At 52.2% G+C, this 15,935-nt stretch overlaps 1 long non-coding RNA gene across 1 annotated transcript in view; it reads right to left on the bottom strand.

The window, feature by feature from the left end:
* LOC134802916 (uncharacterized) overlaps positions 1-15,661 on the bottom strand; it is a 21,430-nt gene extending 5,769 nt beyond the window's left edge. The window contains exon 1 of the long non-coding RNA XR_010145904.1: positions 15,601-15,661. This is a non-coding gene — a long non-coding RNA (uncharacterized LOC134802916). The remainder of the gene's footprint in view (positions 1-15,600) is intronic.
* Between the last annotated feature and the right edge of the window lie 274 nt (positions 15,662-15,935).

Here is a 15,935-nt window from a genome sequence, read left to right as displayed (position 1 = left end):
TAACCTAACCTAACCTAACCTAACCTAACCTAACCTAACCTAACCTAACCTAACCTAACCTAACCTAACCTAACCTAACCTAACCTAACCTAACCTAACCTAACCTAACCTAACCTAACCTAACCTAACCTAACCTAACCTAACCTAACCTAACCTAACCTAACCTAACCTAACCTAACCTAACCTAACCTAACCTAACCTAACCTAACCTAACCTAACCTAACCTAACCTAACCTAACCTAACCTAACCTAACCTAACCTAACCTAACCTAACCTAACCTAACCTAACCTAACCTAACCTAACCTAACCTAACCTAACCTAACCTAACCTAACCTAACCTAACCTAACCTAACCTAACCTAACCTAACCTAACCTAACCTAACCTAACCTAACCTAACCTAACCTAACCTAACCTAACCTAACCTAACCTAACCTAACCTAACCTAACCTAACCTAACCTAACCTAACCAGTCACGCACCCCCCAGCGTCGAAGCAACAGCGTTTCCGCAAAGCTCCGCAGGAAAAAATTCGTGGAAGTGGCAATTTTAGACCTATCGCAGTGAAAGTGGTGTTGGTGTACGTGTAATTGCAAGACCTATACAGTGCAAATAAGTGCTTAACCCACGGATCACAGTGCGAAGGAGAATTGGCCGAAAACCTCAAATTTAGAGGTTATAAACCACAAAACGCTGTCTGCGGCGCGCCTGGTCGCTGCAACCCACACGTGCGATACGTCGTCAGAAGCGCCTTGACGAGCTCTACACGACGACACTTCAGCGACATCTGGGAGACGCACCGTCGAGGCACAATCATCAAAAAAACAAGTACCACGTGGTGGCGTGGTCAGCGATCCAGAGGCGTGCGGCAAAATTTGACGACACACCAAGAAGCGGCTCATCACCTGAAGTGTTACGGTACAATTTTTAAAATTTTTGGACTTATACTTTTTGAGAAATTGACTTTTTAAAATTCGAAATTTGACCAGAAATATCTCGGAAACTTCAGTCAGACCATATACTTTTTAAAGTGAAACCTTGTGCGCGCTAGCTGGGAGACTACATCTTTTAAGTTTGAACATTTTTTGGACATTTTAAGTTAGAAAAATTTTGAGTTTTCGAAAAATTTCGAAAAATACTGATTTTGTATATTTTTTGTTCGTGACTAAATTGGATTATTATTGTGTATTATAGCTGTGTATTTTCTGTAAATTTTAAAATTTTTTGTGTATTTTTATGTCAAGCGGTTCCGTAGATATCCATTTTTAACCATTTTTTGGCTATAAATCCTAAATTAATAATAATTATAGTTTTTTCCCACTTATACTAGATATAGAACAGGTATTTCACCCCGGGAAAGCGGAAACGCGGACCCCGTAGCATTCGAATTGACCGGAAACCGAAAAACCGCCATTTTGTTTTTTCGGGTATTAAATTTCAAATTGTAATTTCTCGGTAACCGCTTGACGTAGAAAGGTCGGATTTTCACCTCAGGTATTATTTTTAGGACAGAAACCAACTTTTCCTGGTTTCAGGTGAAAATCTTGAAAAAATTTTCTAAGTGTTGGGACCACTTTTAATTGACAGAGGGGATAAGGGAAATAGCAGGGAAGAAGGCCCGAAATCTCTCCGGCTACTGGTTCCCGAGATATCGGCCCTCAAACATCAAGTTTGACAGCTCGGCGGCCATCTCGCCGTTTTTCAAGTTGCCATATCTCGGCAACCCGGGGGCCTGGAGACTCGCGGTTTCTTCCCTGGAGGATAGAGCAGGCACATCCACCACCTTCAATTCTTTTCAGGAAGTTTCGGGCGTTTTTAAGTCCGAAAATTCCTGAAAATTTTTGACGCCTGAAAGTGGTCTCACCCGACAGTTTAGGTTAAGTTTAGTATACCAGCCCAAAATCTGGGTTTTCTGCGACCCCGGGAACGGGAGATATCAGCGGTCAAAGTTGAACTTTGACAGTTCTCGCCGCCATCTTGGAAAGGTTCAAACCAAGATATCTCCCAAACGGTAAGTCGTAGAGGACCGGGGTTTTTTGCAGGGATATAGGCACGAGCTCCTCTGCGTGGGTACTCACACTTCAGAATCTCTACAGAACTTTCAGGACAAAAAATTTTCAAAAAATTTTCGGTCCTGAAAGTTAGCCCAGGGGATAGAGCTCGTCGAGCACAGTAAAACGAGCCCAAGCACGGAAAAATTGGGCCATCGGTTCCCGAGTTACAGCAAGATACCAGATTTAAAACCGGTTTTGGAGACCGATACCAGAAACTTTACAGCGCCACTGCTCGGGAACTCCTGGGACTAGGATAGCCGTGTTTGGTATCGTTAGAAAGGGCTCGGGGAGATCTACCTTTTGGACATAAAAATTCGGCTCTAGGTAGAGTTCAAAAATTTTTTGGTCAAAGTGAGTGTCATTTCTTAGATTTAAGCGATTGCTGTGTTTATATATACAGTTATATTAGTTTTAAGTTGATAGTAGAGTCTGCGACTCTACACTTGTAAAATAATATTTGACTCTACATTTTAGAAAATATTTATTTGTGTTCCTTTCCATTCTTACAACCCTCTTTACAATCTGACGGCGAATACGATCGCCAGAGCGCCACCTCCCCTTTACAGAGGCGGCAAACTTCACGATAAGTCGGGAGAGCCCAGACAAGGAGACAAGCGGTTCTCGCAAAGCGTACTTATACAGTTCGCGAAAATTCTGTAGGATCGTCTAAGGCTAAGGCACCACCACCGCAAAAAGAAGAAGTAGATGTTTGGATTCCGCACCCCTGTCAAAATGGCCGGAAACCAGGCGAACGACGGTGGCGAACCATCGAAGGTGAGGCGCAGCATCGGCGAATGGGAGGCCTCAGGAAAACAAAAACAAGGGCAGAGCCCCACAGCGGCTCCCCCGCCGGCCAAGGAAGCCTTGGAGGTCCCTGGTAAAGACCTCCCAAAATTGACAAGCCCCCAAGGGCAACGAGTTGTACAAGTGAAAGTTGGAGAGGCAAAAACTTCACCAATTACCTGCATAAAAACCGCCGAGGCCAGGAGACTAATGGAAAAAGCGAAAAACCAATTAGACCTTTCCGGCAACATTAAAAAGGAAATGAAGGCCTCGGTGAAAGAAATTATTGAAAAACTCTACAAGCTGGTGAAGGACTTGGAGCTCGAGAAAAAACGCCTAGAGATGCCTCGACTCAGTTCAGCAACAACCCCAAAGCTGACCAACACAGCAAACACCACATTCACAGTCACTCCGGAGCCGGACCAATGCTTTCCTAAGAACATTCTGACAAAGCTGGAAGAGCAAACCAAGCTCATAGAAGAGAACGGCAGAAAAATGGACGAGCTGAGGGCCTCGATGGAGACCCAAAAGGAGACCCTTGGGAGGATGGCGACAACAGCGACATACGCAAGCGTAGCGGCGGCGTCCCCAAACTCGGCACCTGGTGCAGGACCAACCTTAAGAAGAGGTACCCTGCACTCAGTGGTCGTTACCTCCAAGGATGAAACTGAAACGGGAGACGAGGTCCTCGACAAGATTAGGAAAGCGGTAGACGCGAAGGACGGGTGGATTACGGTGGAAAGAGTCAGAAAGGCGAAGGATAGGAAAGTTGTGATGGGACTGGCAACTAAAGAAGAGAGAGACAAGATCAAGGACAGGCTGACCAGAGAGGGAGCAAACCTCGTGGTTGAGGACGCGGAGAATAAGGACCCACTTCTGATCCTTAGGAACGTCCTCACTATAAACTCTGATGACGACATAGTGAGGGCCTTAAGGAACCAGAACAGGAGCATTTTCCGCGACCTCGATGACAGAGAAATCAGGGTCGAGGTCAAGTATAGAAGGAGGACGCGAAACCCACACACTTGTCATGTGGTGGCTAGCGTCTCTCCTATAATATGGCAAAGGGCGACAGGGGTGGGAACTGTCCACGTGGACCTCCAGCGTATAAAGGTCGAAGATCAGACGCCGTTGGTGCAGTGCACACGCTGCCTGGGCTTCGGCCATGGCAAGCGATATTGCACTGCAACAGCGGACTTATGCAGTCACTGTGGCGGCCCCCACCTGCGTGCTGAGTGTGCCGATTGGCTCGCGAAAGTGCCACCGAAGTGCCGGAACTGTTCAAAGGCAGACATGAGTGACACGGAGCACAACGCGTTTAGCCTGGTATGCCCGACACGTAAGAGATGGGACGAGATAGCAAGGTCCAGTGTGGCATATTGCTAAAGGCGTCCCAGGAAACCCAATATATTACCAGCTTGTCCAAGCTAACCTGCAGCGGAAAAAACTTGCCACTGAGGAGCTGTATGCGGAGGCGAAACAGCGAGGCATTGCTGTCGCGCTTTTGCAGGAGCCCTACGTGGGGGGGGCAAAAACAACAAGAAGCTACAATGGAGTACGGGTCTTCCAGGGCACAGGCGCGGGGGAGGGACCAGTTAAGGCTGCAATCGCCGTCTTTGATGGCAACATTAAGATAACGCAATACCCGAAACTCACCACCGACAATGTAGTAGTGGTGAGCGTCCAAACCAGTGCCTGGGAAGTTATACTCGTCTCCTTGTACCTCGAACCTGACCAACCCATGGAGCCCCACCTCGAGCAGCTAGAGAAAATAGCAAAAGAATTAGAACCGCGAAGGTGGATAATAGGTGGTGACTTCAATGCAAAAAGCACCTGGTGGGGCAGCCCTGTAGTGGATGGCAGGGGCGAACAGCTGTCCAACACACTAGACGAGCTTGGCTTGCATATTTTAAACAGGGGAGACACTCCAACATTCGACACTACCAGGGGCGACAGACACCTTACAAGTTACGTGGATGTGACGGCCTGCTCCATTGACATATTAGACCTTGTGGACGATTGGAGAGTAGATCAAGGACTAACAAGCTCGGACCACAATGGCATCTTATTCAAGGTGAAGCTTACAAAACTAGTTGGCATAACGGTGCACAGGACGACAAGAAAATTTAACACCAAGAAAGCTAATTGGTCTGAGTTTCATGCGAAACTCAAACAATTGCTGCTAGAATACAAAATCGAAAAATCCGAAATAGAAAACATAGACAATAATACCCAAATAGAAAAAACAGTACATGAATTCAATACTGCAATACATGAGGCCTGTGAATCGTCAATGCCCAAAAAGAAAACAGTACAGCGACTTACCTTGCCATGGTGGTCCGAGACACTCGCAAAAATGAAGAAAGAGGTCGCTACCAAGAAACGCAGGATAAGGTGTGCCGCCCCCGTCCGGAGGTCGATAGTAGTCGCAGAATATGTAAAGCACAAGGAGGAGTATGAACTGGCAGCTGCTAAAGCTCAGGTGGACAGCTGGAAAGAGTTCTGTCACAAACAAAGCAGGGAAGGGGTCTGGGAAGGTATCTACCGGGTGATTGGAAGAACCGCACGTAGGGAAGAAGACTCACCGCTAGAGAGGGACGGGGTGGTACTTGATGCGAAAAGCTCGGTGCGCTTGCTGGCGGAAACTTTTTATCCAAAGGACTGTACAGACAGCGACAACATCTACCACCGCACAGTGAGGGAGAGAGCCAGCGTTGCTAACAACGGTGAGCAAGAAAGTATAACATGCGAACCGTCCTTCACTATGATGGAACTAAAACGAGCCTACGATTCTTTCAACCCAAAGAAAGCCCCCGGGGAGGAAGGTTTTACTGCAGACATTTGCCGTCATGCCATAGAAGTCGACCCACATGCCTTCAAGGCGCTACTTAACAAATGCCTTAAACAAGGATATTTCCCTGAAGCCTGGAAAACCGCAACGGTAGTCGTCCTCCGTAAACCCGGTAAAGGAGATTACACGAAGCCTAAATCATATAGGCCAATAGGATTGCTACCTATCCTGGGTAAAGTTTTCGAAAAGATGGTGGTGGCCAGGCTTAAATTCCACCTACTACCTCGAATGAGTCACAACCAGTACGGATTCATGCCACAGCGCAGCACCGAGGACTCCCTTTATGTCTTAATGAAATATATAAAAAGCAAACTGCACCAAAAGAAGATAATTACACTAATATCACTCGACATAGAGGGAGCCTTCGATGGTGCTTGGTGGCCGGCTATAAGGACCCGTCTGACAGATGAAAACTGTCCAGTCGAACTAAGACGCGTAATTGATAGTTACCTCACGAACCGAAGGGTGACTGTCAGATATGCCGGGGAGCAATACAGCCTGGACACCACCAAAGGATGCGTGCAGGGGTCGATAGCGGGTCCCATCCTTTGGAACTTGCTTCTGGACCCACTATTAAAAAGCTACGAGCACAAGGGATACTACTGTCAGGCATTTGCGGACGACGTCGTGCTTGTCATTGATGGGGACACTGCCCTAGAAATAGAAATGCGCGCAAACGCTGCTCTCAGCCATGCTCAGGAGTGGGGAGTCAAAAATAAACTTCGATTTGCACCACACAAAACAAACGCCATGGTAATCACGCGGAGGCTTAAGTATGACACCCCTCGACTGAGTATGGGTGGGACTAGCATAGCCATGACAAAAGAACTAAAAATACTAGGAGTAACCATCGATGACAAGCTGACGTTCAACAGCCACGTCTCGAATGTCTGCAGAAAGGCAATAGCAGTGCACAAGCAACTGTCGAGGGCTGCAAAGACGGAATGGGGGCTTCATCCTGAAGTAGTCAAAATAATATATGTGGCAACTATAGAACCGATAGTGCTGTATGCCGCTAGCGTGTGGGCGCACGCTGCGAATAAACTGGGTATACAAAAGCAGCTAGCAGTAGTGCAACGTGGAGTGGCACAGAAAATCTGCAAAGCCTACCGTACTGTCTCCCTGAACTCAGCGCTGATTCTGGCAGGGATACTCCCTCTAGACCTCCGAGTACGAGAGGCGGCTCTATTGTATGAAGCCAAGCGAGGCGAGTACTTACCTGACTCAATACCTGACGATAGGGAGATTGAACGGATGGCACCGGCAATAGAAATGCCCCACCCCGCAGAGCGCGAAGAGTTGGGAGTGGTTCGCCTGGTAAACCTAGATGATGTGAACTCGAACAGTGAATTCGAAGTACGAATATTCACCGATGGTAGCAAAATTGGGGGCGGTGTCGGGGCCTCACTTTCTATTTGGAAGGGAGAAACCGAAACTAAAGCCCACAAGCTTGCCCTGTCAAAATACTGCACCGTCTACCAGGCAGAGCTACTTGCTCTCTGTAAAGCCACAAGAGAAGCAAATAAATATGCCGAAAAATCGTTTGGAATCTACAGCGACTCTATGGCGGCCCTCCAAACAGTACAAAACCACAGTTGTCTTCACCCCCTAGCAGTAGAAGCCAGGGAGAATTTAAAAGCCATGTCTCTCCAGGGTAAAGTAGTTACTCTACACTGGATTAAAGCTCATGCAGGGTTAGAGGGCAACGAGCGGGCTGACGAGCTGGCGAAGGGAGCAGCTGTAGGCTCCAAGCGAAAGCCGGACTACGACCACTGTCCGGTCTCGTTCGTCAAGCGTAGCATTCGCATGTCAACGCTTGACGAGTGGAACCAGAGGTACAAATCTGGCGAAACGGCATCCATAACAAAACTTTTCTTCCCAGATGCAGTAAAGGCATATAGGATGACAAAGAAATTCACACCAACAAATTTGAAAACACAACTGATGACGGGGCACGGTGGGTTCTCCGAATACTTGAACCGATTCAAGTGCAAGGAGAGCCCGTCGTGCATCTGCGATAGTAACAAACAAGAAACGGTGCCGCATATATTGTTCGAATGCCCAGTTTTTGGCAAAGAAAGGTTCGAAATAGAGCAAAAAACCAAATTTGACATAACTGCCGCCAACCTGCAAAATATTATGAACAGCACAGAGATGGAAAATTTCTTAGAATTCTGCCTGCAAATTGTAAAGAAGGTTGTACAAAGAAACAAAACTAGATAGAAATATATGTTTTTAAAATATATTGAGTATATTTAAGAAAAACATATGTAAAATAGATAGACAAACATTAAGAAACTAGAGCAAAATATGAAACTGATGAGATCTAAACACATAAAGTACAAGTATAAATAAAAGCGAACTGTTATGTTAAATATAAGATAAAAATGTAAATTCATTATAAGAAAATGTAATAGTCTGTAATGTTAACATAAGATGAAAATTAAAGTAATCATAAGTAAAACTGTAATAGATAAATAAGAAAAATGTAATAGTAAAATAGACAACATAACAAGATAACAAATAAAGAAAACCCCCTGTCGTATCCTTTTATTTGTCCTAAATAAGAAATTAGGCGATAGGTGGGACTCTACCCACAACAGGAACGAAAGAGATGAATGAAAGAAAGAAAAAGTATGCTGAATGGAAGTACGAGAAGCATGAAAAGCGAGAACTGGTATGCATGAGAACCGCTAGATACAATCTCCGATCACGTCGGAGGCGACAGAAAAAAAAAAAAAAAAAAAAAAAAAAAAAAAAAAAAAACCTAACCTAACCTAACCTAACCTAACCTTTTTTTTTTTTTTTTTTTTTTTTTTTTTTTTTTCGTTGGAAAAATGCTTTATGCATGCCCACACACCCGGGGGAGAAATGCGGGTTATGTGGGACTCGGCAAAGGCGCCGCTACCCACTAAAAAACCAACGGTATGCCTGCGCGCCGCCAATTGGGCGTGGCCACGGGTTCTCTTAAGTACGCAACCGTGACCACGCCGGCGCCGCTCGCCACTACCACATGCGGCGGGTCCTTCTCTGGGGGGGGCTAGAGAGGAACTTCTACCCCTGCCTCCTCAGAAGGCGCGTGGGCATACCACGCGCGCCTTCTCTGCGAGGCCTATGTAATGGGCAGCGACGCCCCCGCGCCGCTGCCCAGACCTCGCTAGGTGGGGGGAAGGAGATGGGCATACGCTCTCCTCCGGGCCCCTGCACGCTTGCGTCGGATCGGGTGCGAGGCTGGGTCAGCCTCCCGTTCCCTCTCCGCTGCCTCCTTCTGCGACATTACATCCTCGCAGAAGGAGAGAACCGCTTTCCACGACCTCTCGTCGGCGGTCATAGTCTTAACTATGGCTGGCAAGGAGAGGTCGTCCCCCACCACTGCCACGAGATCACGGCGCTGCCCCGCCCAGGCTGGGCATTCCTCCAGGGTACACTGCAGGCTGCACTGGTGGCACTCGGCCGTCACCTCCCGTCTTGCGAACCGGTGCAGGTAGCTCCCGAAACAGCCATGACCCGTGAGCACCTGCACCAAACGGAAGGTTAACGAGCCCCGCTCTATCTCCATCCAGTTTTGTAGAACCGGCCGGACCGCCTCGACAGTCCTGTGTCCTTCCTCGCGTCCAGCTAGTTGTTCCTCCCATTGGAGGACGATGGACTGCCGGACGAGGAGCTTCTGCGCCTCTACTTCCCTGGGCGCTGGATGGTACTCCTGCAGCCGGAGGTCTCTGCGCCACTCGTACAAAGACGCTTGGGCCTCCGCCTCCAGATCCCAGGGAGGCGTTCCCGCTAATAAGCAAGCCGCATCGTACGAGATTGTGCGGTACCCGCGTACAACACTGATGGCCATCGCCCTCTGAGCCTTCCTCAGCAGGGCGACATTTCGGGCCGCCAGATTCACCGCCCAGATCGGCGCCCCGTACAGGGCCATCGATCGCACCACCCCCATATACAGACGGCGGCTCGCAACCTCCGGCCCCCCGATGTTGGGCATCAGCCTCTTCAGTGCGGCCGATGCTGCCATTAGTCGGGGGGTCAGGCGGACAAAGTGCTCGCGGAAGCTCCACCGGGAATCAAGGACGAGTCCAAGATATTTCATGTTGGACTCTACCTTGATTCGAGTGCCACCAACGACGATGCTGGATCCTTCAGGTGGCGCCTTTCGGGCAGCGTGGAAGCAGAGCGCCTCGGACTTGTGCAGCGCCACCTCCAGACCCAGCATCGTTATGCGCCTCACCACCTGTGCTACCGTCACGGTGGCGAGGCGTGCTGCTTCCCGGTACGAGGTCCCCTGGGACGTGACTAGCGTGTCATCTGCATAACAAGTCACACTTGACCCCGGGAGAAGCTCCCCCCGCAGCACCCAGTCGTACCCAATGTTCCACAGGAGCGGCCCTAAGACCGAGCCCTGTGGAACACCGCACGATGTCTCCCACCTTGTTAGCCCGCCGGCCCGGACCGGATACTCCACGCACCGCTCCGAAAGGTAGGCCCCGACAATTTGGCACAAATAGGGGGGCACTCTGTGGTGTTTCAGCGCCTCCCTAATGCACGACCACGGCAGGGTGTTAAAGGCATTGGCGATATCCAAGGACACCGCTAGCAGAACCCCACCGTGGTCAACCGCCTCATCCGAGAGGGCTTTGATGCGCGCGACCGCATCTACGGTCGACCTGCCCTCTCGGAATCCAAACTGATGTTCGGACAAGTCAGGTCCCACTCCCCGGAGGTGCTCGACGAGGCGACAGCAGATGATACGCTCGAAGAGCTTGTCAGCCTCGTCGAGCAACACGATCGGACGGTAGGCTGATGGAGAGTCCGCGGGACGCCCATCTTTTTTAAGGAGGACGAGCCGGCCGGTTTTCCAGATGGTCGGAAATCGGCCGGACTGCAGACAGGCGTCCAGTAGCCCGCGGAATCTCTCCCCCAGGGCCCGCAGCGCCAGAGCCAGGACGCGTCCTGGGATCCCATCTGGACCAGGTGCCGTGTTTTTAGCTTTAAGCCTCAGCACGGCTGCATCTAGCTCTGCCTCCGTTACCGGAGGCACCCCGACTTCCGCAACCTCATACCCTACGAGCTGATGAGGAGGTGCCATTGCTGGGGGCTGGTGTTCCGGTCTGTTCGGGAACAAGTTGGAAACAACCACCTCCAGCAGTCGAGGCTCGAGACTCTCCGTCAAGGGGGGGGCCCAGGGGCGCAGTTTGCCCCTGACCGCCTTGTACGGCCTCCCCCATGGATCTCGGTTTAGCGTCTCGAGAAGCTCCGCTCTGGCGCTCGCTTTCGCCTCGCAGATGGAGAGCTGCAACGCCTTGACTGCCTCTCTGTAGGCGTTGTACAGCCGCGTCTCTTCTTCAACGTCTCGGGTCTGCCTTCGTCGGCGGGACCGTGTGTACTGGCGTCTCGCCCTGTTGGAGCGGGATCGAAGTTCTTCGATTTCTCGAGACCACCAGTACACTTGACGCTTCGGAGGCCGTGGCTTGGCTCGTGACATGCCTGCGTCACAAATTTGTGACATAGCTTCACGAAACCAGGCTGCCTCTTCCTCGACCTCCACAGGCCCAGGAGATGTTGACCAGGCCTGTACGAGGGACGCTATTTCTACCGCTTCGCGATCTAGGCTGGTCAGTGCCCAGCGAGGGGAAGGAGTCGCAGCACGGCCATTCGGACGACGATCTGGGTCTGTAGTGTCTCCGGAGGACGTGGAGACATCAAACCGGATGTACAAATGGTCTGATAGTGTCTCCACCGTCTCTAGCACTCTCCAGTCACGGACACGGGTCGCAAGTGCCGGGGTCGCGAACGTAACGTCCACTATGGACTCCCCCTGCCAGCGCACGCAGGTACTGGCCGACCCTCGATTCAGAACCGACATGCCGGTCATCGTCGCCCACTCCTCTAACAGATCTCCACGAATATCTGTTGCGGGACAGCCCCAAGACCTGGATTTGGCATTTAAATCACCCGCGACAACTACCTGGCGCGGTTGGGTCTGGCCGACGAGAGCCGCTAGCTGGCCGAGGAAGGCTTCAAACTCGGAGACTCTTCGGTTGGGGGAGAAATATACCCCAATCAGGGTGATTTCGCCCCAGAGGACAGCCACATAGCCTTGACCTCTCGACAAGGTGGAAGGGGGCGGTATGCCCGCTGCCCCTGCCTTTGTTATAATGGCCACTAAGCCGTTCAGGTCCGCAGCCCAGTTGTGGCTGGGAGGGACATAGTACGGCTCGGCGACCACGGCGACATCTATCGACCATTGCGCCATGGACTGCAGGAGGAGATCTTGAGCCCCGGCGCAGTGGTTTATGTTCGCCTGGAGGACCCGATTAACTGACGTCGTCATTTTGACGCATTGTTAATCGGCCCTCTTGTGCAGCCGGAGGCGTTGATGCTCCAGGGGTGCCTGGTTGGCCGGCCACCTTCCGGGATGCGCGTTTCGGGGCTTTAGCCCCCGTTGTGCAGGTACTGCTGCCGGCACTGTGGTCGGCAGGTTTGTCCGCTGCAGCGCACAGAGTGCAGTGGGGCGCGGCGGTGCAGTCCCTGGCCCGGTGACCGGATTGACCGCAGCGGTAACATTGGTCGCTGCGGTCGATTTCTGAGGTGCACCCCTTCCTAACATGGCCAGGCACCAGGCAGCGGTAGCACCTCAGGGGTCGGGACTCCAGCAGCTGCACGTTTGCCGAAGCCCAGCCGACGAGGAGTCGCCCCTCAGCCACTTTCTTGGCGGCTGCTACGGGGCAGCGAACCCACGCTGTACCCAGGCCTGTTGGTGTTCGGGAGATCCGGCCAACATTCACTGCCTCTAGGGCACACCCTCCAGCTTTCGCCACGGCAGCGGCGAGCTCTTCTTCTGCGACCGAGTCATCCAGGCCGGAAATGCGCATCTCCGCGCATTTGACCGGCCTAGCGATACGGACGTCGGCCTCATTAAGCGTCTCCCTCAGCTTGGCAGCAAGGGAGTCTGCTTTGTCGCCACTGGTGGTGACTGGGCCCGGGATCTCCAAGATTGCCGCCCCTGTCACTGCCCTACGGAACCTCAGACCGGTGATACCGAGCCCGTCTAGGGAGATTTTGGACTTGGCCTCCGTAATCACCGTTCCGTAGGTGACGCCTCTCTCTTCTGCTCCCATCTGCAGGGTGAGGACTACGGCCGCAGAACGCGGGGCGCGCAGTGTCACCTTGGCCTTCTTGCGACCCTTCCCTTCTTGCGCTTTCCGCGGTGCCGCCGGCTGTTGTGGCTTCGCAGTCGTCGCCGCTCCAGCGGAAGTCTTCTTTTTGTTTTTACCCCGCTTGACCACAGTCGTCCAACCCTCTTCAGAGGCTGGCACTGGTGTCTGCAGCCGAGGCTGCTGGACTTGGGAAGCGGGACCAGGAACACTCGTAGGAGGCTTTTTGGGCCCCTCCTTCTTTTTCTTCTTCTTCGCGGCCCGCTTCGCACCCGATGGGTTGGTAGGAGCTGGGGTGCGACCGGGGGGAGAGCTTCCTGCTTTGGAAGGTGTGGGAGCAGTCGACGCCTGGTTAGGTTCCTGTGGGAGCAGTCTCTCCTCCAAGGCGCTTAACCTTGCACCCATCATGGCACTCACCTTGGCAACGATGTTGCGCTCCAAGTCGCCTTGCTCCCGAGCAGGTGGTGTCGCCGTCTCTTGGCGCGTCCCTTCGAGGCGCTGCCCAAGGCCAGCACGCAGGTCGCCCATCTCCTTACGGAGCTCGGCCATTTCCGCCTTTAGGCGAGCGTTTTCGGCGGCGAGCCTCCTCGTCTCATCGGAGACAGTCCGGCCCCTCAACTCGCCGACTGCTTCCCGGATCGCAGCCATAGCCTCCTTCAGGATACGCTGGTACGTGCCCTTTAGGTTTTTGGACTTGGTGGCCACGTCCTTAATAAGCCCCAGACTATCACGTACCTGCTGGTTCAGGGCCAGGGCTGTGCGGTCTTCATCGTCTGACCCACTTGTCGTCCCGAATGATTCCGGATGGCGGGCAAGCCGTCTTAATGTCAATTTTTTGGACGCGGCCCTCAGGTCCTCTTCGGCCTGCCGCTCGAGCTCCTGTTGCTTCAGCTCCAGGAGCTCAGCCTTCTCCTTGGTCAGCCCTGCATAGCGTGCCGTGGTTGGTCGGCGGCCTCTTCCTCGCTTGGAAGGTCCCGAGGCGGACTTTCCTCGCTCCGCGAGATCGGAAGCCTCGCCGCTCGGCGATGCTCCTGTGTCACTGCCGCTGCTTCGCTGCCTCTTCCGTCCCTCGGACAATTGGGCAGTTATCGAAGCGTCGGATTCGGCGTTTTCCCCATCGGTTGGCATCGGAGAGAAAAATGCTCCGTGCCCAGGGAGGTCATCCGCATCTATTGTCCTGGGGGAGAAGAACTCCTCCCTGCCAAGACAGGGGACCCTTTCTGTAATGCGTTCCAGTCGCACTACGGCTTTACGTCTCTCACTAAGCACTCTAGCTGGTTCGGGTGGAGAGCGTGCAGAGTCCACCGCCGTCCCCGGAGGCACGTCTTCAACATGGCGCACAAGGCGCCCCTGGGCATCCCGAAGTGACCGGAACCCATCTTTGGGGGGCCTGGTGGAAGCTTCCGCCTCTGCCGGACCACCATCCTCCCCATCACCCCCTCCTTGCAGCCTCAAAACCAAATTACTCTGCAAATCGGTGTCCATGAAGTATTTGCCAGTGTCGTCGTTTTGGAATCTAGAGTGGTTTGCCCCCCCAGAATACGGAAGGCGGCATGGCGCCACAGCACGGGCGCTTGCCCGTCCTGTGGCGACATGGAGGATTGGAACCTCCTGGGGTAGTTCTCCATTTTCGTTTCCACTCATTTTTGGTTTGCTATTTTTAAGGAGGTATGCCCCTCCCTGACGCTTGTGACTGGACTCCCTCCAGCCACGCATCCCGTCGGCACGTCAGACACACCTTGGGATTGGGGTGATTTTTATAGTGGTTTTCTTCCACGTGATTTCCCTCTCAGTGAGCGGAATCCCCGGCCCACTCAGTGTGGGTTACGGGTTGCCCGACGATGGCCAAGGCCAACGTCCGTCTGCAGACTGCGAGACGGATCCGCCGCGCTTAGTAGCCGAAGCCACTCCCACTCCTCCCCCGGCCAGAGGGAATTCCTAATGGGTCCCATCAGCGTCCCAACAGGGACCTTGCGGCTCACACTGTGCCGTCTGCTATTCAGAGGGACACGTGGAGCCACCCGCCATTTATCTCGGTAGTCTGGCCCTTCATCCCCGGCCTGTCCGATATGGGAAGCCCTATTCGGCATAGCCCTGGGGAACACTGGCATAGCTACGCAGCCACTCCTCAGGGTATCAACCAAGGAACTGCTCCGCGGGCGAAGATCCGGAATATGTCCCCCGCAGCCGCCATTGGAGGCCAACAGCCCCCCCAGACGCGCAACAGATACGCGCGGCATCCGACGCGTGAGCCTCCCGATCCGCTAACACCGCCGACCCGCCCGGAGAGATGGATCTGCAATTGGGTTTCACAGAAGCCCAATGCACAATCCTTCCAGACAGCTAGGCAATGTCAGAAGAGCAGAAGGCTCCCCAAACTGGCTACCACACACATCCATGACGCGTCAGGGGCCCATCCAGTCCCCTCCAGCGCCTACGGGGGGAGAGCCCCCGGACTCTCGCGCGCAAAACAGTGACCCGATTGACACCACATAACATTCTCATCTGCTCATCCACTGCGCCGTCTGCTTATTCAGAGGGACGCGTGGAGAGCCATTCTCGGGCAGAAAGCCCCCCCAATTCCCCCCCGGTGTTTGGTTCGCGGGACTACGTCCTACCCCGGCTCGATGACGAGACGGGGCTTACCCCTATCCACCACCTGGGGACGCGCCACGTCGGGGTTCACCTCCCCGCCCACTCGGACACCCGAGCAGGTCCGTGGAACCTAACCTAACCTAACCTAACCTAACCTAACCTAACCTAACCCAAGCTCTTTTAAAGTGACCAAATACTACCCGAATTTATTGATTTTTGGCACAAATTTAATCCTCAATGAGCCCGATTTTTTGATACCTTACTTACTTTTATAGTCCCCCTAGTTCCGTAAATATTCTAATTTTTACTACTTTTCAAAATCTCACTTTTTCAAAAATTAATAACTCAGCCATCTTTCCTCTTTTCAACATTTTTTCTTTTCCTAAAAATCTCTTTTCAGTATTCCTAAATAATTATATTCTTAAAATACACATTCTTATACGACTTCACATAAAAATATCGAACTTTCTTCACTTTTTAATTGCACCTGCCAGTAAGCT

The sequence above is a fragment of the Cydia splendana genome, chromosome 25 (assembly GCF_910591565.1).
Source record: "Cydia splendana chromosome 25, ilCydSple1.2, whole genome shotgun sequence".
Classification (NCBI taxonomy): Eukaryota; Metazoa; Arthropoda; class Insecta; order Lepidoptera; family Tortricidae; genus Cydia; species Cydia splendana.
Note: the sequence above shows the minus strand (reverse complement) of the source record. Positions and strands in the feature narration are given on the sequence as shown.